This window comes from Capra hircus, chromosome 29 (genome assembly GCF_001704415.2).
Source record: "Capra hircus breed San Clemente chromosome 29, ASM170441v1, whole genome shotgun sequence".
NCBI lineage: Eukaryota > Metazoa > Chordata > Mammalia > Artiodactyla > Bovidae > Capra > Capra hircus.
Window position 1 is genome coordinate 49,384,902 of NC_030836.1, and position 22,380 is coordinate 49,407,281.

A 22,380-nucleotide genomic window follows, 5' to 3' on the forward strand; every position below is an offset into this window, starting at 1 on the left:
CTGTGATGTTTGTCTTTCTCTTTCTGACCTACTTCACTTAGAGCCCGAATAAGCAGAGTTTAAGTCAGTCAGGATCTGCCTGTTTATCCCAAACTGCAACTATCATCTGTGAGCCGCAGATAAGACAAGCATCCAGCCAGGAAAGACCTCAAGCCACAGTTCCGCTGGGCACTGTCCGACACAGGCTCCTGCCGCGCTGCTGAGTGATGTCACCGAGACCCACAAGCCCTCTGCAGCTCCCCTCTACCCCAGCAGCCCCCCGGTCCAGGTGGCACCCCTGCGCTGTTGCTTCTGGAAGGTCCCATTCTATGGGGGACTCCCCCACCCCGTGCAAACCTGGCAGAGCACACCCTGATAACGCTGCCGTGCACCTGCCAGCTCACGGCCCTGCCATCCTCCCTAATCAGCCCCCAGGCCCCGCCAACTTACACCTTGGTCAGGCTGCTAGCGCCTCTGACTCTGTCCTCATCTGAAAAATGAAGACACTCATAGGCTCTTTGTGCATGTGTGTGTCGCTCAGTAGTGTCTGACTCTGCGACTCCAGGGACTGTGGCCCGCCAGGCTCCTCTGTCCATGGGATTCTCCAGGCAAGAGTACCGGAGTGTGTTGCCATGCCCCTCTCCAGGGGATCTTTCCGACCCAGGAGCTAACCCAGGCCACCTGCATTACAGGCAGAGTCTACCATCTGAGCCACTAGGGAAGCCCCCTGGTCTACTGCCGCTTAGAAGTCAATCAGGAACTGCTGCCTGGCTGCTGCTCTGGGCAAAGGTCCTCAAGCCATTCCTGACGCTCAACACCCGTTTCTCAACAGCTGCTCAGAGTGGGACGCACTGAAGTCCACACAGCGCCACCCCCTCACACACCTATTTGCTTGTTTCTCTGCTCACCTCTTCCATGTGCTTGCTTGTGTTTCAGTCTTTCCTGAATGTGAAAATGTAAAGAGTAAAATATGAGACAGAGGAGCAACCGATGAGGGACGACATTCCAGAGAATATAAGAATTCCAGAGACCCCCCTGACTGCAGCCTCACAAGTCGTCGGAGCATCCCTGTTCTCCTGGCCCTCAGCTTTTCCCTGCAGCTCTGGGCCTACAACCACGTGCATCATCTCCGACATGGACCACACCCAGATGTCTGCTCACTCTCAGTCTAGCACCCCTACCCCAGAACCGGAGGTCCGCCTCGAACAGAATAACCAGCCCTCTGGAAGGCAAGTCGGGCCCACCGCTTTCTTCCTTGTCTGGGATACTCTCCAAGTGGCTCCGGACATTCAGGGCGAGGGCTTCACTGCTCTCCTGCCCAGAGCATGCAGCCCCTTCCCATGCGGCCCCTGCCTCCCCGTGGGGTTGCTCTGGCCTCAGGCGTGTGCTGAGCTGTGAGAAGCGCAAGCCTCCCCTTTCTCCGTGTTGAATGTCTTAGAGGTCCCCCTGCCCCTGACGTGGGTGAGGACAGTAACAGGGAAACCCAGGCTGCCTCTGCTGGGGTCTGTTGTGGGGACAAGGGCCTCCTCATCACTCCTGAGGCCTCCAGGTGCCCAGTGCTGGTGACCAGATCATAAGACATGAAATTGCCACCTCTGTCGGTCAAAACCCTCTGGGCACCAGTGGCTTCCTGTGGTCCAGCCTCTACCTTGTTACTATCCAAGGCCACTGTTAGGCAATGTTTTACAGCCATGCAGACCCCCACGTGCTTGCTCCCGGCTCCCACAGGACAGACAGACCTGCCGGGTTAGCTGTTACTGACAAGCTGTCCATCAGCTGCAGGTTGCTGTACAATTGATGTATTCTGTTAAGCTGTTGAATTTCCCAAAGTCTCCAGCTACCAGACTCCTGGAAAAGAACAGGTGGGCTGGGGGACCACCATTGCCTGCAGGTTTGTGACTCCGGCTCAGCCAGCTTTGCTGGACAGCACTGGGAGGGGTGACGTGCTGAGCTGGGGCGGCAAGAGCCCCACTGAGGACCAGACCTAGCCACGAGGGCAAAACTGGTCTTCATGGTCAGACGGTTCCGCACTTCCAGGATGGCTCCCACATGTTCCGAGATGTAAACATTCTTCTCATTTCCTTCGGCTTCCCTGATAGCTCACGGGTAAGGGATCTGCCTACAATGCAGGAGACCCCAGTTAATTCCTGAGTCAAGACGATCCGCTGGAGAAGGGATAGGCTCCCCGCTCCAGTATTCTTGGGCTTCCCTTGTGGCTCAGCAGATAAAGAATCTCCCCGCAATGTGGGAGACCTGGGTTCGATCCCTGAATTGGGAAGGCCCCTCGAAGAAGGAAAAGGCTACCCTCTCCAGCATTCTGGCCTGGAGAATTCCATGGACTATACAGTCCATGGGGTCACAAAGAGGCAGACACGCCTGAGCAACCTTCACTTCCACTTGCTCATTTCCTTGAGCTTGATTGTTCTCACCTTCATGAAAAGTAACTATCCGGTGTGTTTGGAAGAGAAGACCAAGAGACTGCATTTAGTACCTGGTACGGCGTGGCGCGCTTGGAAGAGACTATGGCCGAAGCATTAGACACGTTTCCTGCCTCCGAAGGGCTTGCTTCTCCCAGGGGACTGAAGGGTGAGCTGGCACGCAGTCGAGCATGTCTGCACTCAGGAGGCTACAACATGCACGCGTCAACACAATCTGGGGTGGAGACCGAGCGATGACTCTTAGGGGTGGTGATTTCTAAGCTGATCTCCGCAGGGTCCACAGGAGACAGCATATGAAAGGGCAGGGAGAGGTGGGGCGAGGGCTTTGGCTCAGGGGCAACACCGGAAGAGGTCAGAAGCCAGAGAAAGCGAGACAGGAGGCCAGAGTCCAGACAGCAGCAAACAAGGGCAAAACACGAGGCTACGCCAGCTTGGAAAAAGGGGGTCTTGTGTGTTCCAGGAAGACTCTGGACTTTATTTTACTCTGCTGAGATATAATTCACATTTGATACTTTTCTCTCATTTTAAGTATACTCATCAGTGGTTTTCACTCTAGTCACAGGATTGTGCAAGCGCCGCCACTACCTAATTCCAGAACATTTTCAGTAGCCCCTGAAAAAGCCCCGCATCCATGAGCAGTCAGTCTCCACCATCCCCGCTGACAACCGCAGTCTGTTTCTTGTCTCAATAGGCTTGCCTGCTCCACACACTTCACATAAACAGAAGCAGATAATCTGCGGTCTTTGGCCTCTTTTACTGAGCATAACGTTTCTGATTCATCCACGTTGCAGCAGGAGTCTGAACTCCCTCCCTTTTCATGCCTGAATACTATTCCACCATTCAGATAGACTGGTTGCTGTTGTTCAGTTGCTAAGTCGTGTCTGACTCTTTGTGACCTCATAGACTGCAGCACACCAGGGTCCTCTGTCCTCCACGATCCCCCAGAGCTTGCTCAAACTCATGCCCATCAAGTCAGTGATGCCAGCCAACTGTCTCATCCTCTGTTGTCCCCTTCTCCTCCTGCCTTCAATCTTTCCCAGCATCAGGGGCTTTTCCAGTGAGTCAGCTCTTCGCATCAGGTGGCCAAAGGATTGTAGCTTCAGCTTCAGCATCAGCCTTTCCAATGAATATTCAGGGTTGATTTCCTTTAGGACTGACTGGTTTGATCTCCTTGCAGTCCAAGGGACTCTCAAGAGTCTCCTCCAGTACCACAGCTTGAAGGCATCAATTTTTCAGCACTCAGCCTTCTTTATGGTCCAACTCTCCCATCCGTACATGCCGACTGGAAAAGCCATAGCTTTGACTATAAGTCAGACTTTCTGATATGAGCACTGGGGCCCAGTAAAATGAGCATTTCTTTTTTTCCCCCAGAGATAAAAAGCATTTAAAGACTTTGATATAGTAATTTACACAGGGGATATAAGTATACAAGTGTAATTCAATTTTATGCTATCTCAGACCAAAAAAGGTATTTCATCACTTCAGTCCTTTCTTTAGTTTGACAAACACCAGTTGGGACACACATATAAATTATTTTGACTGAAAAAGTATATTCTGTAGAAACTCAGGATTGTGAATTCGAAACTATACTTGATTCTTACTAGGTACCTCTTGCTATCGTCTCAAATTTTTATCTGATTCTACAGGTTCAACTTGACATTTCTCTCTCACATTTCCTGCTGATGACGTACATTTCTGATAATGTATAATATCAAGTTTAAGTTTTCTAAACCGACACTAATTTTATTTCCTGCCCACATTTCTTTTCACTTTTAGATCCATCTGCCTAGCTTCTCTGTCCTTGCTGGAATTTGCAACACCATCAAGTTGATCATGAACTGAAAATGTCATAATCTTTCTCCCAAATCGCTCCTGAAGGTGTTAAATGAGACAGATAAAAATGAGCATTTCTTTAGCACCTACTGTGTGCAGAGTCGTACTTTGTACGTGTTTTCAGATTCACGATTATAAAGTTGAAAGCTATTACTTCCTTTTAGAATATTCATTTCTTTATTTGGCTGTGCCGGGCCTGAGCTGCAGCATTCAGGGTCTCAAGCTGTGGCACAGGGGCTTAGATGCCCCATAGCATGGGGGGGGGGGTGTCTTAGTTCCCTGATCAGGGATCGAACCAGGTCCTTTGCATTGCAAGTAAGAGTCTTAACCACTAGACAACCCGGGAAGCCCCAGAAGCTACGGTTTCTAATGATAGAAATCAGCAAAGAGGGTCCACTGGGGTCACATGGCTGATGCATCGTGGAGGAGGTTTCCAAGCTCTTCCAAATGTTCCACAGCAGGTACATGGCCGACCCCAACAGGAAGCCAGGTTTCCTGGCTCAGAGTCCCACGCCCTTCCCAATGTTGCAAAATCTGACTTCTTTCTATGCGGGGCCACCATGCTCCTTGCTGACTCAGCAAGGCAGGAGCTCTGGGGCTGTCACTCTGTCATATGCTTCATTCTGCTGTGCAAGGGTTTAGAAGATGAGATGCCTGACATTTCCACTAGTCATGTACAGAAGTGAGAGTTGGACCATGAAGGAGGCTGAGTACGGAAGAATCGATTCTTTTGAACTGTGTTGCCAGAGGAGACTCCTGAAGAGCTCCTTGGACAGCCCCTCGGAAGTCAAACCAGTCAGTTCTAAAGGAAGTCAACCCTGAATAGTCATTGGAGGACTGATGCTGAAGCTGAAGCTCCAATACTTTGGCCACCTGATGGGAAGAGCTGACTCATTGGAAAAGACTCTGAGGCTGGAAAAGATTGAGGGCAGAAGGAGAAGGGGATGGCAGAGGATGAGATGGTTGGATGGCATCACCAACTCAATGGACAGGAATTTAAGCAAACTCAGGGAGATGGTGAAGGAGAGGGAAGCCTGGCGTGCTGCAGTCCATGGGGTCACAGAGAGTCAGACACGACTAAGCGACTGAAGAAGGGCTCCAGATAACACAACAGGGGAGGAGAGAATCCCACTCCATACCCCCGAGGCCAGCATGTCCACAGTCGTCTGTGAGGCAGGTGTGGGACCATGCAGCGCACCTAGAAAAGTCTGTCTCCTGATCTGGGGCTACCAATTTCCTTTCTTCTTCCCTTTCTCTCCTGGCTCTTGGTAGGACCCATGGCAATAAAATTGTTAGAGAATTTACTGCAAACTGAGTGGACTTGGAGGGCATTATGCTAAGTGCAATAAGTCAGACAGAGAAAGACAAATACTGTATGATATCACTTATACATGGAATCTGGAAAATCATGGAAAACTACAGTGAAAGCCGCTCAGCTGTGTTTGACTCTTTGTGACCCCATGAATTATACAGTCCATGGAATTCTCCAGGCCAGAATACTGGAGTGGGTAGCCTTTTCCTTCTCCAGGGGGTCTTTCCAACCCAGGGGTCAAACCCAGGTCTCCCACATTGCAGGCAGATTCTTTATCAGCTGAGCCACAAGGGTAGCCCTGTCAGACAAAACAAGTTCTTAATCTAGACCACTCTTCATCTTTCTCAGGATTTGTGTTTGTTTGGTTGGTTGGTTGGTGGTTTTTCTCTGGTTTTATTGCTCATGACAAATGTCCCAACTGATGCAGAACCTAGAACCTGACAGTAGGGTACAAAAACAAGGAGGGAAAAGAAAGAACTGTCACCTAGAATGTCGATAATCACATAAGCTGCTCTCGAGTCTATCGAAAGGAAGTGAATTCATCAGCTCATTTTAAGATGCTCACCTGTTTCTGATACCAGTGAACTGTGATAGCTGCTCAGTCGCGCGCAACTCTTTGAGACCCTGTGGACTGCAGCAGCCCAGGCTCCTCTGTCTATGGGATTCTCTAGGCAAGAAGACTGGAGTGGGTTGCCATTTGCCTTCTCCAATTTCTGAAACCAAAAACTGTACAAATCAAACCCATCAGTGAGTGAAAAAGAGACGCTCTCCCAGGACGTTTCACCCTTGGGACACACAGATGATGTCACATAACCTGAAAGAGAGAGGTAGTCCTTTCATGTTTGGGTTTGAATCTATAGGAGCCACTATTATAGTTTTTTTTTTTTTTCTAACTTGTCCATCTACATCTCTTTATTTGTTTTTCTTTCTATTTTAAAAAATATTTGTTTATTCATTAAATATCTGGCTGTGCCAGATCTTAGTTGCAGCAGGTGGCATCTTAGCTCCCTGAGCAGGGATCAACTCATGTCCTCTGCTTTGGAATTGGAAGTCTTCGCCACTGGACCAAGGAAATCCCCTCTATTATTTTTTAATTCTATTCTTGGTCCAGTTAACTGACTTCATGACCCCCCCCCCCACAGTTTGGAGAACACCCTCACGGAGCACTAAATTGCATTTTCTCCGGAGTCCCCTGTAAGCCTTGCTTAGGCCAAGCTTGACCTTGAAAAGCCACATCTTACACACTGTGTTGCATACTTCTTACACACCTACACGGAGACGGTCGGATGGCATCGCCGAGTCGATGGACATGAGTCTGAGCAGACTCCAGGAGATGGTGATGGACTGGCGTGCTGCAGTCCCGGGGCCGCAAAGGGTCAGACACGACTGAGCGGCTGAACCACAGCACATAAACTGTAGCAGCAAGCAGAAGCCTGCCGGTATCTCCAGATCTCATTTAAGTTCCTCAATCTAACCTAACCTAAGTTCCTAAAATCTAATCTGCGAGTTCTTCCCCGCACGCATGAAATGGAAACAAAACAAAACCCTGCGATAAAACTGCGAGAGCCCGCGAGGGGGGTCCGCATGCCTGTCCTGCTGAGAGCTGCAGACACCTCAAAGATGACCTCAGGGACCCCAGCCCCAGCCTCACAGGGATGGACAGGCAGTCCACGTGACAACCACCCTCCTGGCTTCCTGTGGTCCATGCTGACCCACCTGCAGCTGGGTGGTCGTGAGGCAACCAGAAGAGCAAGCTGAATAAACACACTCAACTTAGGAGAAGACAAACTCGTTTGTAAATTCCTTGGGTGACCTCAGGCTGAAGCTTTCAGTGAGGCACGGCTCCCTGTCTCAGGGACACTGGTTTTCACAGGTTACTGAAACTGTGTGTGTGTGTGTGTGTGTGTGTGTGTGTGTGTGTGTGTGTGTGTGTGTGTCCTAAGAGGCCACATGTTCATCAGACCCAGGGTGACGATCAGTGAATGCTCTTTGGAGCGTGCAGTCAGTGAAGACCCCACTTCACTCTGGGGTCTGAGCTTTACCCCCCCCACGTCTCCCTCAACACTGTGTCCTCCCAACTTTACCTGGGGACTCTCAGCTGGGCTGAGCACAGTCATGGGGCCACAGACGGCTCTCAGGAGCTTCAGCCTCTGCAGTCATACAAGCGGTTCCTTGATAAAATCTCGAATAAATCAAACTAGGTAATTCCATCCATGTTTGCGTCGTGAGATTTGGTCTGAGTCTATTTCGCACTCATTCACAAAGGAGGTGTGTTAAGGTCTTTATAACAAACGTGGAGTGGGAGGAGAGAAGGTCCCAGGAGGAGAAAATCCTCAAGAGCAAGGTCCACCAGCCCTCAGCAGTAGCAGCTGACCAGGGCAGGGACACTGCGCTTCATTCAAGGGAGGGACCCGAAGCCTCTGCTCAGCCCAGGTGCCTTCCACTGAGCCGGCGGGGACAAGGTCCCCAGGTCCAGGGGGACTTCCCAGGTCCAGCCAGAGGAGAGAAGCAGAAGCAACTCTCCTGCCCACAGGAGCTCGCGTTGTAGAAACACAGCTGCCTTTGCTGTTCAGTCACTAAGTTGTGTCCAACTTCTTTGCAACCCCATGGCCTGGAGCCCGCCAATCTTCCCTGTCCTTCACCATCTCCCGGAGTTTGCTCACCTTCATGTCCACAGAGTCAGCGAGGCTATTCAACCACCTCAGCCTCTGCCACTCCCTTCTCCTTTTGCCCTCAATCTTTTCCAGCATCAAGGACTTTTCCAATGAGTCAGCTCTTTGCGTCAGGTGGCCAAAGTATTACCGTGTCAGCTTCAGCATCAATAATCCTTCCACTGAGTATTCAGGGTTGATTTCCTTTAGGATTAATTGGTTTGATCTCCTTGCTGTCCAAGGGAATCTCAAGAGTCTTCTCCAGCACTGCAATTCAAAAGCATCAATTCTTCAATGCTCAACCTTCTCTATGGCCCAACTCTTACATCCATACATGAAAAGTAAGACAAATTAAATAGAAGCTAGACTATGCCAAAGCCTTTGACTGTGTGGATCACAATAAACTGTGGAAAATTCTGAGAGAGATGGGAATACCAGACCACCTGACCTGCCTCTTGAGAAATCTGTATGCAGGTCAGGAAGCAACAGTTAGAACTGGACATGGAGCAACAGACTGGTTCCAAATAGGAAAAGGAGTACATCAAGGCTGTATATTGTCACCCTGCTTATTTAACTTCTATGCAGAGTATATCATGAGAAACGCTGGGCTGGAAGAAACACAAGCTGGAATCAAGATTGCCAGGAGAAATATCAATCACCTCAGATATGTAGATGACACCACCCTTATGGCAGAAAGTGAAGAGGAACTCAAAAGCCTCTTGATGAAAGTGAAAGAGGAGAGTGAAAAAGTTGGCTTAAAGCTCAACATTCAGAAAATGAAGATCATGACATCCGGTCCCATCACTTCATGGGAAATAGATGGGGAAACAGTGGACATAGTGTCAGACTTTATTTTGGGGGGCTCCAAAATCACTGCAGATGGTGATTGCAGCCATGAAATTAAAAGACGCTTACTCCTTGGAAGAAAAGTTATGACCAACCTAGATAGTATATTCAAAAGCAGAGACATTACTTTGCCGAATAAGGTCCGTCTAGTCAAGGCTATGGTTTTCCCAGTGGTCATGTATGGATGTGAGAGTTGGACTGTGAAGAAGGCTGAGCACCGAAGAATTGATGCGTTTGAACTGTGGTGCTGGAGAAGACTCTTGAGAGTCCCTTGGACTGCAAGGAGATCCAACCAGTCCATTCTGAAGGAGATCAGCCCTGGGATTTCTTTGGAAGGAATGATGCTAAAGCTGAAACTCCAGTACTTTGGCCACTTCATGCGAAGAGTTGACTCATTGGAAAAGACTCTGATGCTGGGAGGGATTGGGGGCAGGAGAAGAAGGGGGCGACAGAGGATGAGATGGCTGGATGGCATCATGGACTCGATGGATGTGAGTCTGAGTGAACTCCGGGAGTTGGTGATGGACAGGTAGGCCTGGCGTGCTGCAATTCATGGGGTCGCAAAGAGTCGGACACGACTGAGTGACTGAACTGAACTGAACTGAACTGAGAGTGTTTTTAGATTTTTTTAAATATAATTCACAAAAATTAAACCACAAAAAATGTGCCATTTTAAATCATACACTTCAGAGGATTTTGGTACCTTCAACTCTTCTGCACAACCGTTGTGCTATCCAATTCCACAACATTTCCATCACCCCAAAAGGAAACCCTATTTTCGTTGAAGGTCAGTTCCAGTGGTCCCTCCCCTCATCTCTGGCAACCGCTCATCTGCTTTCCGTTTCTATGCACTTGCCTCTTAGACGTTTCATACCCACGGAACCACACAATACGTGGCCTTATGTGTCTGGTTTCTCTGGCTTAACATAATGTTGTAGCATGGGTCAATTTTTTATCCCATTTTATGACTACTTCTGGCTTTTTATTACAAAGAGACAAAAGATATTTGGATCTATTCATATGTCTTTTGCTAGATGAAAAAATTGTAGTATGAAAAACAAATTTATTAATTTGCTAATACATGACAGACAGCTGCCTGGCTTCCTAGTTTTCACTGAAAACTAAGGTTTATTAATAGCTAAAATGTATAATCCAGGTACAAAAATAACACTATTTTAGGAACAACAAAAAGGAAGGGAATCAGCTTTCTATAGAAAATATGAGAATAAAATGAGATTATTTTTATGTAAAGAGTATGCAATAAATATGTGTTTTAAGGAAAAAAAGAGAGCATTTTTGTCCTAAAATAAAATGACCGGTCACTCCAGAATAAGAAAGGGAGAAGAAGGCAAAATCTAAATTGAGTAGAGAAAGCTTCAGAAGTTTTATGGGATAGGAATTTTATGCTATGAGATCAAAGCTGGCTAAAATTATACAGATTTGTTTGTAAGCTCAATAATGTCCTGATACAAAATAAAGGTTTAATTTTCTTTCTGTTTAAGCCAGGACATTTCTTAGGTGATTAGTTTACTCTTAGTGAAACACGATGAAGGATTTTCTTTCCCTTTAATGTCATCTGCCCCGAGAAGAAAGATTCTGTGTGTTAGGAAAACGTTGTAAACATCTTTGCTGGGAATGGGATGGCTCTGAAAATGTATTCTTCAGGAGAAACTGCAGTGTACACAGTATCAGACCTCAGTCTTATACTTGACTTTGAGGTTTTGTTATCTACTTGCAAACTTGAGAAATCACAAAAGTTGGTGTCTGCTTTACTCTTGCCCCTTCTCTGAAAAAAATTTACCATCAACTACACGAAAAAATGCTTCCTCTTCCAAGTGATTCGTGGAAAACACCCTGACAAGGACCCTAGAATGCAGGTTTCTAATGACTTTAGGATCGTAACATGGAACTGGGTAAGAATTTCCAAAACTCTAATGGAAAACTGATTCACAAAGCTGCTCACCCAAGATCTAGCCAAACAAAAATTGATTGCTAGGGACTAAATGAACAGGGAGGCCTGGCGTGCTGCAATTCATGGGGTTGCAAAGAGCTGGACACGACTGAGCGACTGAACTGAACTGAACCAATGGTGATGACTGCAATCTTATGACTGCTTTTAAAGGGTTAGTAGTATTGGCTGAGTCATGTCTGACTCTTTGCGACCTCATGGACTGTAGCCCACCAGACTCTTCTGTCCATGGAGTTCTCCAGGCAAGAATACTGGAAGTAGGTCTCCATTTCATTCTCCAAGGGATCTTCCCAACCTAGGAATCGAACCCAGATCTGCTGCATTGCAGGCAGATTCTTTACCATCTGAGCCACCAGGGAAGCTTGGCCTTTTGGCTAAGATCAAGCATCTGTTCTTACCAGTTTAAAGCATCTCTGAGTCTTTAATGTTTTGTTCTCCAGATTTAGAGGATATATCTTCTCCTGTCTTTTAAGCTGTCTATAACTTGCAACAGTTTGGTAAAGTGTACTTTTTTTCTTCTTTTAAATTAAAAAAAAAAAAACGTTTTATTTTGTATTGGAATAGAGCTGATTAAAAATGTTGTGATAGTTTTTCAGGTGGACAACAAGGGACTCGGCCATACATATACATGTGTCTATTCTCCCCCAAACTCCCCTCCTGCCCAGGCGGCCACATAGCACTGAACAGAGTTCAATGTGCTGTACAGCAGGTCCTTGCTGGTTATCCATTTTAAATACAGCAGTGTGTTCACAATGTTCCCGAAGTCCCTAACTATCCCTTCGCCCTACAACCATAAGTTCATTCTCTAAGTCTGTGAGTCTCTTTCCTATTTTGTAAGTAAGTTCATTTGCATTACTTCTTAGATTCCACATATAAGGAATGTCTTACGATATTTCTTCTTCTCTATCGGACTTGCTTCACTCGGTACGACAATCTCTATGTCCATCCATGTTGCTGGAAATGACACGATTTCATTCTGCTTAACGGTTGAGTAATATTCCACTGTATATATACACCACATCTTCTTTTTAACTTTAATTTCAGTTCAGTCCAGTTACTCAGTCATATCCAACTCTTTCCAACCCTATGGACTGCAACATGCCAGGCTTCCCTGACCCTCGCCAACTCCCAGATCTTGCTCAAACTCATGTCCATCACGTAGGTGATGCCATCCAACCATCTCATCCTCTGTTGTCCCCTTCTCTACCTGCCCTCAATCTTTCTGAGCATCAGGGTCTTTTCAAATGAGTCAGTTCTTCGCATCAGGTGGCCAAAGGATTGGAGCTTCAGCTTCAGCATCAGTCCTTCCAGAGAATATTTAGTACTGATTTCCTTTAGGATTGACTGGTTGGATATCCTTGCAGTCCAAGGGACTCTCAAGAGTCTTCTCCAACACCACAGTTCAAAAGCATCAATTCTTTGGCTCTTAGCTTTCTTTTTAGTCCAATTTGCACATCCATACATGACCACTGGAAAGACCATAGCTTTGACTAGTCTGACCTTTGTCGGCAAAGCAATGTCTCTGCTTTTTAATATACTATCTAGGTTTGTCATAACTTTTCTTCCAAGGAGCAAGCATCTTTTAATTTCATGGCTGCAGTCACCATCTGCAGTGATTTGGGAGAAGAAAATAAAGTCTGTCACTGTTTTCATTGTTTCCCCATCTATTTGTCATGAAGTGATGGGACCAGATGCTATGATCTTCATTTTTTGAATGTTGAGCTTTAAGCCAACTTTTTCACTCTCCTCTTTCACTTTCATCAAGAGGCTCTTTAGTTCCTCTTCACTTTCTGCCATAAGGGTGGTGTCATCTGCATATCTGAGTTATTGGTATTTCTCCCGGCAATCTTGATTCCAGCTTGTGCTTCATCCAGTCCAGCATTTCTCATGATGTACTCTGCACAGAAGTTAAATAAGCAGGGTGACAATATACAGCCTTGATGTCATACTCTTTTCCCAATTTTGAACCAGTCCATTGTTTCATGTCTGATTCTAACTGTTGCTTCTTGACCTGAATACAGATTTCTCAGGACACAGGTAAAGTGGTCTGGTATTCCCATCTCTTTAAGAATTTTTCACATTTTGTTGTGATCCACACAGTCAAATGCTTTGGCATAGTCAATGAAGCTGAAGTAGATGCTTTTCTGGAATTCTCTTGCCTTTTTTATGATCCAGCAGATGTTGTCAATTTGATCTCTGGTTCCTCTGCTTTTTCTAACTCCAGCTTGAACATCTGGAAGTTCTCGGTTCGCCTACTGTTGAAGCCTGGCTTGGAGAATTTTGAGCATTACTTTGCTAACGTGTGAGATGAGTGTAATTGTGCAGTAGTTTTAACATTCTTTGGCATTGCCTTTCCTTGGGATTGGAATGGAAATTGAGCTTTTCCAGTGCAGTGGCCACTGCTGAGGTTTCCAAATTTGCTGGCATGTTGCGTATAGCGCTTTAGTTATTTCTTTATTTTGGCTGTGCTGGGTCTTCATTGCCGGGAGGGCTTTTCTCTCTCTGCGGTGCGTGGGGTCTCCTCTCTAGGCGCGGTGCGTGGGGGCTCCTCTCTAGGCGCGGTGCGTGGGGGCTCCTCTCTAGGCGCGGTGCGTGGGGGCTCCTCTCTAGGCGCGGTGCGTGGGGGCTCCTCTCTAGGCGCGGTGCGTGGGGGCTCCTCTCTAGGCGTGGTGATTGGGTCTCCTCTCCAGGCGCGGTGAGTGGGGGCTCCTCTCTAGGTGCGGTGTGCATGCGCCTCTCGCTCTGGGCCGTGGGCTCCAGGTGCGCAGGCGCCTCTCGCTCTGGGCCGCTGGCTGCAGGGCATGTGGGCTTCAGGAGTTGTGGCGCACGGGCTTAGTTGCTTCTCAGCATGTGGGATCTCCCCAGACCGGGGATCAAGCCTGTGTCTCCTGCATCGGATGGCGGATTCTTTGTCGCTGAGCCACCAGGGAAGCCCTGTGGCGCATCTTCTTTGTCGATTCACCTGTCAGCGGGCATTTAGGCTGCTTCCGCGTCTTGGCCATTGTAAACAGTGCTGTAATGAACATTGGGGTTCATGTATCCTTTTAGATCATGTGTTTCTCCAGATATGTCCCCAGGAGTGGGATTGCAATGCCTATTTTTAGTTTTTTAAGGTAGCTAAGTTTTTAGTTTTTTAGGGTAGCTCTATCTTTAGTTTTTTAAGGGCCCTCAATAGTGTTCTCTGTAGTGACTACACTGCTTTACATTCCCACCAACAGTGTAGGAGGGTTCCCCTTCTCTCCACGCCCTCTCCAGCAGTTATTGTTTGTGGATTTGGTAAAGTGTACTTTTGTAAACAAAAGTTGAAACATTTATCATTTTCTCCCTTGCTGATCCCTCCACTATTCAGAAACCCCCAGTAAATATTCTTATTTTTCATGGCAATACATGTATTTACATAAGTCCCACAAGACTTTGTTCTCCTTGTAAAGGACACAATTTGACAAGTCATGACCATTCTTCCAGGTTCCAGACCTGAGCTGGCACTCTGACCTGAGACCTGGGACCTGCAGGGGAGGCCAGGTTCCCATAAGAAGACCCTGCAACTCCACAGCGAGTGTGCCTGGCAATGATTGTACCACTGCTTGAGTGCCTACACAAGGAAAAGTGAATCGCAGTAACATGGGGACCTTCAGAGTTCTCAGAGGTTCTGCAGGTACATGGTCCCCCTTCCTCCCTGGGCACATCTGGGGCATATTCCCAGAGGATCCCAACAGCCAAGCTCTGCGTCCTTTCGGTTGCACTTTTCCCTTTATTTCTGGATGATTCTTTTTTCCTTACAGATGCATAATTCTCTATGGGCATTACCGTCTTTAGAATATCATAGATTTCATTCCACTGATTTCTGACTTTCATCATTTCCGCCAAGATGTCATCTGTTGGTCTTATTCTTTGCAAGTCATGTGCTTTTACTGTCTGGCTACAAGTTTGAATCTATTTTTTTAAATTGATGGAGGGACTTCTCTAGTGGTCCAGCAGTTAAGACTCCCAGTGCAGGAGGCCTGGGTGAGATTCCTGCTCAGGGAACTAGATCCTGCTTGCTGCAGCTAAAGATCTCACGTGCCATAACTATAACCTATTGCAGCCAGTTTTTTTTCTTTTAATTAAGAGATGTATGATTCACTACCTTAAAATGCATCCTTTTCGAAGACATCATTTTGCTGTTGATGAATGTATGCATTCTTGTCACCACTCAAAACCAAGACATAGAATATGTGTACCCTCCCAACTTGTCGCTTATCCCCTTGTAAGCAATTTCCTCTAATTGCTAGCCCATCTGATTAGGTGTTAATAGCCATAGGTTCCTTTTACTGTTTAAAGAACTCTACATAAACCAAATATCCAAGCCTGTTCTTTCTTATTGCCTAGTAACTGAGCGACTTCACTTTCGCTTTTCACTTGTATGCATTGGAGAAGGAAATGGCAACCCACTCCAGTGTTCTTGCCTGGAGAATCCCAGGGACGGGGGAGCCTGGTGGGCTGCCATCTATGGGGTCGCACAGAGTCGGACACGACTGAAGTGACTTAGCAGCAGCAGCAGCAGTGGTTTTCCATTATATGAGCACATAATAACTTGTTTAGCCATTCACACACGGATGACTATTTCAAAGACTGTGTTGTACAGATTTTCAGGTTTTATAAATAAAATTGCTGGGAACATGCATGCATGCTAAGGTGCCTCAGTTGCTTCTGACTCTTTGCAACCCCATGGACTGCAGCCCGCCAGGCTCCTCTGTCTGTGGGATTCTCCAGGCAAAGACACTGGAGTGGGCTGCCATGCCTTCCTCCAGGGCATAATGGTCCTCAGGAACCACCAAAAATTGTTTAACAACTCTTAGAAATGAGTAATAACTCTACTGACCAATCAGAGATGTGTTGACTTGACGATCCTTCAGAAACCAGACAACACTTTTGAGAAGATATTCGTGATGCCGTCATGGCAGGCCCTGGAAGAGAAGAAGAGAAGAGCGGCTGGCATTCACGTTGATGGAGGCGCCTGGTGCACACGTGGTCCGGGACACCATGCCGTAGCGTCTTGTGCCTTCACTTCTGCTGGGGCTCTGGAAACCCTGGAGTGGGACTCTTTCCTTGGGAATTCTCCTACACTCCAAAGTATAAGGCGTCAGTTTTTCTATATTTCCCAATTTTCAGTATCCTGAAACATTTGCGTCCATGAATTTATCAAAGTTCGCAAGCCACATTCATGTTACACGTTATTCCAGAATGTATAACAGTGGGGATCAGGAGTTAGAATAATAATGGTGGAGAGCAGGACTACCTACGTAATCTTTATTTTTCAGCAGAGAGAACAAAGAACTGGATGCATTTGAGGATGAAAGTGGAAAAGAAAGGAGCAGGCCACGTAAGTTAATGTAGAATCTAAGGATGTCCGTGTGTAATTGAGTCAATCTCTCTGAATTAGAGACTGACATTAGTTTATACCTCTCTGGAGATTCATTCCCTTACTCTGGAAACCAATAAAGATTAAATCTATATTTCAGAAGTCTCTCTGTGGACAGTGTTTTAGAGATACCTCCAGCGAGGACTTTCCTGGTGATCCAGTGACTGAGACTCCGTGCTCCCACTGCAGGGGGCTCAGGCTCAATCCCCGGCTCAGGAACTAGACCCCCCCATGCTGCAGCCAAGAGTCTGCATGCTGCAAGGAAGATCTAAGATCCTTGTGCCTCAACTAATAGCCAGTGCAGCCAAATAAATAATAAACATTCAAAAAAAAAAAAACAAATACCTTCATTGCATGAAACAGAGAATCAGTTTACACTCAACCCCCTGGGTTTTTTTAATTTCTTTTTGCACAATCTTCTATTTGTGTCTCCAGGAAGAATTTTATTTATTTATTTATTGAAGTATAGTTTTGTTTACAATGTTGTTTTGGCTTCAGGTATACGGCAAAGTGATTCAGTTATATGTGCATACATATCAATTTTTTTTCAGATTATTTTCCCTTATAGGTTATTACAAAATGTTAAGTAATCATTCCTGCCAAGAAGAATCTTCAAGCCTGAGTGATGGGGCAGCTCCTTGAAGTGAAATTCATGATTCTGGTGAGAGAATTACATTTCTTCTCTAACAGAAATAAGAAATTCAGAATATCCAGGATAGAAATCAAGAGAAAAATAATATAAGCGACAAGTACGATCTCTTCTCATTTCCCAACATCAAGCCCCACAAGAAGCCCCTTCAGCTAAGCATCCAATAGCCGCCTAATCTCATCAAGCAATTCACCAGTGCAGCCCCTAGTATGCCCACCAGTCCTCCAAAAATAGTCAGGGGGCTGGAAAACCCCTACTGCCAACTGGTGAGACTCTCTCTAATCTAGCACAGACGCACGCCTCACACTATCCTGCACTAAAGTAATGTTTGGTGGCCACTAGACTCATTAACTGCTCATAAATATTCCATGAACATGCGTGTGTGCTAATTCGGTTCAGTCGTGTCCAACTCTTTGCGACCCCACAGACTGTAGCCCACTGGGCTCCTCTGTCCATGGGCTTCTCCAGGTAAGAATACTGCAGTGGGTTGCCATGCCCTCCTCCAGGGGGTCTTTCCAACCCAGGGATCGAACCCAAGTCCTTTACATCTCCTGCACTGGCACACAGATTCTTTACCACCAGCACCACCCGGGAAGCCCATCCCACGGATACACACATCTAATTATAATGAACTGAACGGTGAGGAGGACATGCACAGTAGAGCATCTTGCTATGCAGCCTGCAGCTGTCAGTCAAGGCTGCCAAACAACGACCACCACCCCTGGATTATGCAAATGACCCTGCCTTAAAAACTGTACTCCAGGCCTCCCAGGCCATTTGCCTCTCGGCTCAGCCCACCTCTCTCCTGAGGTTTCTCTTTGCTCTTTCTTTGTGCATACTCAGTCATGTCTGACTTTGTGACCTGTTCTTTCTTTCCTTACCATTAATAAACTTTCTTGCAATGGGTAAGACCTTAGATTCTTCTTTGCATCCTTACCAGGAACAGAGGCCCTAAGGAGGAAGAAGCTCTAGACTCTCCTTCTTCTAACAAATCCACGTTCTCAGCAGCACAAGAGGCGCTGTCTTCCTGGTTGCTCAGAGCCTTTCCCAAGACTGTTCTTGGAAACAGGCCCTAAACATTCAGGGGCCGCCATGCTGAGCTTGACTTGGAGTCATTTCTGAGAAAGGCAAACAGGCAGCTGAAGAGTCTGTGGCTTTAGTGATTTCAGGATGAGGGTCACACACGGCTTGTCTTCTGAGGATCCCTGATAGAAGGCAGCATTAGGATGGTGTGGTTGAGGACGTCCTGGCTTCGGGGGAAAAGGACAAGGATGCTGACTCCATAGAGAGGAAACACTGGTCTGGCCACGTGGATTCGTCCCCTGGGTCACCAGCCTCATGTTCTGATCATTCTAATCTACTGATACCTAGTCTAGTTGTATTGGTTTCCACACCCCTGTGTTGCCTCCAAAATGTGATTGCTGTACTTTATCTAAATGTTCCCAGTTTTTACAGGTTTTCCTGCTGCAATATTTTACATCTCACCAGAAGCTGAAGTTCTTGTTATTTCATCTCATTGCAAAATTCCTGATTTCCTTTGTTGGAGAGTATAAATAAGTCTGATGGTGGGAAAGATTTCAAGGCAAAAGGAAAAGAGGGCAGCAGAGGATAAGACGGTTGGATAGCCTCACTGATTCAATGGACGTGAACTTGGGCAAACTCCAGAAGATAGTGATGGGCAGGGAGGTCTGGCATGCTGCAGTCCACTGGGTCGCAAAGAGTTGAACGTGACTTAGCGACTGAAAAACAACTTAAATGAGTCCAGGGGCTTCCTCGGAGCCCTGGTGGCCAACACTTTACCCGATGCAGAGGCTGCTCATTGGATCCCTGGTTGGGGAACTAAGATCCCACGTGCTGTGCAGCCAAGAAACAAAGTATAAAGTAGAAGCAATGTTGTAACGCATTCAACAAAGACGCCAAAAGTGGTCCACGTCGAAAACAGCTAAGAACTTGTTTTAAAATGTCTAAAATGAGGAACTCTGAAGCTTTCATAGAGCTGACTTTTAAACTTGTAAAGTCTCATTTAACTAATTTATTGTTCAGACATATTTCACCCAGTTTGTGGACATAACAGTCCCGGTCAGCCTGAGCCACAGTGTTGGATGAGTACTTGGTGTTGGATGAGCGGACTTGAGAGTTTCGAAGTAGGAAAACTCCGTTTCCCGCTGCCTCCTTCGACGAGGCAAAGCTATGCCCATTTTTACACCAGGTTTTGTACTCAGACCAACTGGTTGGAAGAGAAATCTCTTTGGGAATGTTGGGGCAAACCCTGATTTTCTCTTTTTCCTATTCCCTTGTGGAAGAGCGTCCACTAACCTGGCACTGAGTGACGCTTTGTCCCGCTTTGCACTCCTCTCGGGTTGGAGGAGGGCCTTCCGTCACTGTGTGGCCGCCAGTGAACCACGTGCCTCCAGAAGAACAGAGTCAGCAGGCGCTCACAAATCGGAGGCTTGTGGCCTTCCCCGTCTCTGCCACGGGCCGGGGTGAGGCTGGCCTGGCTCAGCGCGGGCTCCCTGCTGCCTTCGGGACCTCACGCTGTGACACATTCTTCACCTGTTTTATGGACAATAAAGCTCCTACTTTGTCCATCTGCCTTACTCTTCCTTGGTTTTGCTTTCATAAGAGGACTTCTGGATACATATTTAGAAAATACAGGGAGGAAAATATGAAACTTGAGAGCCCCCCTCCACTTCTCCAAATATTTCACTATTACTATTTATCTTCCCCCCAAATTCTGCATAATTAGAACACATATTGGGTTGGCCAAAAAGTCCATTTGGGCTCATTTTTCTGCGCAACCGTATGGAAAAACCCAAATGAACTTTTTGGCCAACCCAATACAATATGTATATGTACGTGTGTCAGTCACTCATATGTGACTCTTTGCGACCCCACGGAGTGTAGCCCGCCAGGCTCCTCTATCCATGGAATTCTGCTGGTAAGAATACTGGAGTGGGTTGCCACTCCCTTCTCCAGGGGATCTTCCTGACCCAGGGATCGAACCTGTATCTCTTGATTGCAAACAGATCCCTTACCGTCTGAGCCACCAGGAAGGCGCTACAATAGGTACGTGTGTGTACCTGCATGTTGCCATCAGCATTGACATCGATGTCCACGTGTGATAGTGAATTAAAGGAATCGTGCAGCAAGATCTCTTCTGCAGCTCCCTCTTTATCATCAAGCTGACTGAGGCGCGATTCCCACACAGCAGAATGCCCACATCCGAAGCACAGGCACACCTCATTTAATTGCCCTTTGTTTGATCATACTTTGCAAATACTGCATTTTTAAAAAATAAATTGAAGGGTTTTGGCAACACTTTGTGTCTCTGTGTCACGTGCTGGGAATTCTCACAATTTTCCAAACTTTTTCGTTACTATTTTGTTTGCTACAGTGATCTGGGAAGTTATCATTGCAAAAAGATTATGTCCCACTGAAGGCTCAGATGATGGTTAACATTTCTTTAGCAATGAGATATTTTTACATTAAGGTATGTGTGTTGCTTTTTAAACGTAGTTTTTGGTTTCCTTTTGGCCGTGCTGGGTCTTCGGTGCTGCGGGCTCTTCTCCAGTTGCAGCGAGCCGGGCTTCCCACTGCAGCGACTTCTCTCGCTGCAGAGCACAGGCTCTAGGGAACGCGGGCTTCAGCAGTTGTCGCACGTGGGCTCAGTAGCTGCGGTTTCCGGGCTTTAGAGCACAGCCTCAGTAGCTGAGGCACAAGGGTTTAGCTGCTCCAGGACATGGGGACTCTTCCCAGACCGGGGACCGGACCCCTGACTCCTGCATTGTCAGGCGGAGTCTCTGCCACTGAGCTCCTAGGGAAGCCCTGTACGTTGCTTTGGAAACGTAATGAGCAGACTACAGTATGATGTGAACATGACACAGACACTGGGAAACCGGGAAACCTGTGTGCTCACTTCATCGCAACAGTCAGTTTGTCGCTGTTGTTTGGAACTGAACCCACAGTGTCTCCAAGGTATGTGTGCATAAACCTGGATCACTTTTGACCGATGTAGACGCCCGTGCAACCTCCAATGCATTCAAGAGGCAGAACATTTCCTTCACAATAGGAGGTTCTCTTGGGTCCTTTTGGAATCCCTACATTAATGAAGCTTCCATCCTCCCCTCCCTGGGCAGATGTGTCCTCTGGGCAGATTCCTGTCCTCTGAGTAACATGCAGACTAGCCTTCCAGAAGCTTTATGAGCTAAACTGACATTTGTACTACATTACTGGGTCAGAACAGGCATTTCGATGCTAAAATAGGATACTGAGATACAGCATGCTTGGGGCTGGTGCATGGGGATGACCCAGAGAGATGTTATGGGGAGGGAGATGGGAGGGGGGTTCATGTTTGGGAACCCATGTAAGAATTAAAGATTTTAAAATTTAAAAAAAATTATAAAGGCAAGAATAATTTAAAAAAAAATAGGATACAGAAATAGGAATCACAGTGTCTAACACTCAAAATGTCCATTAACCATTCTCCAGGCAGAATACTGGAGGAGGTTGCCATTCCCTTCTGCAGAGGCTCTTCCCGACCCGCGTCTCCTGCGTCGCAGGCAGATTCTTGACTGCTTGAGCTACAGGTTTCCCCAAATTGATCCAAACTGATACACAGACTTAATGTGATTCCTATTACAATTCCAGGAAGACTTTTTGGTAGATACAGACAAGATTATTCATGGAAAGGCAAAAGAACTGGCATTTCTAGAAAACGTTTTGAAAAGGAAACTCAAAGTGGGAGAAATCACCCATCTGAATTATAAACCCTACCGCACAACTATAACAGTCAAGACCGCGTCTTCATGCTGGAAGGACAGATACATAGATCAATGCGACCGCATAAAGAATCCAGGAAGTCACGAGCCACAGCAGACGCATCTTGCCCGTGGGTCCTGCCTGCTGTTTGGAGGAGGAAATTCAGCTCCTGGGAGAGAGGTGAGCGTAAGCAGTTCAGAGACACCAACAAGCCTACAGGCCTTTAACTGAGTGAATAATAAAGGTGCTGGTTTAGTAGACATGGTTTTATTTTTTTCCCCTAGGGAATCATGAATTCATTTAATAAATTTGCTCATGCAAGACTTTTTATCAACACACATAATTTCCCTCCATTTTTTTTTCAAAACCAGATGAAGACTTTCTACTTGAGAAGTATTATCACCTCAGCCTTTGAAGTTGGATGGCCATTATTTTGACTCCTCAACTGGTCTCTCAGTTGACTTAGACAGACTTACTTGAAATTAATTGTTTGATCAACTGCAATTAATGGAAAAGAGAGAGATGTCCGATTTGCCTCCTACAA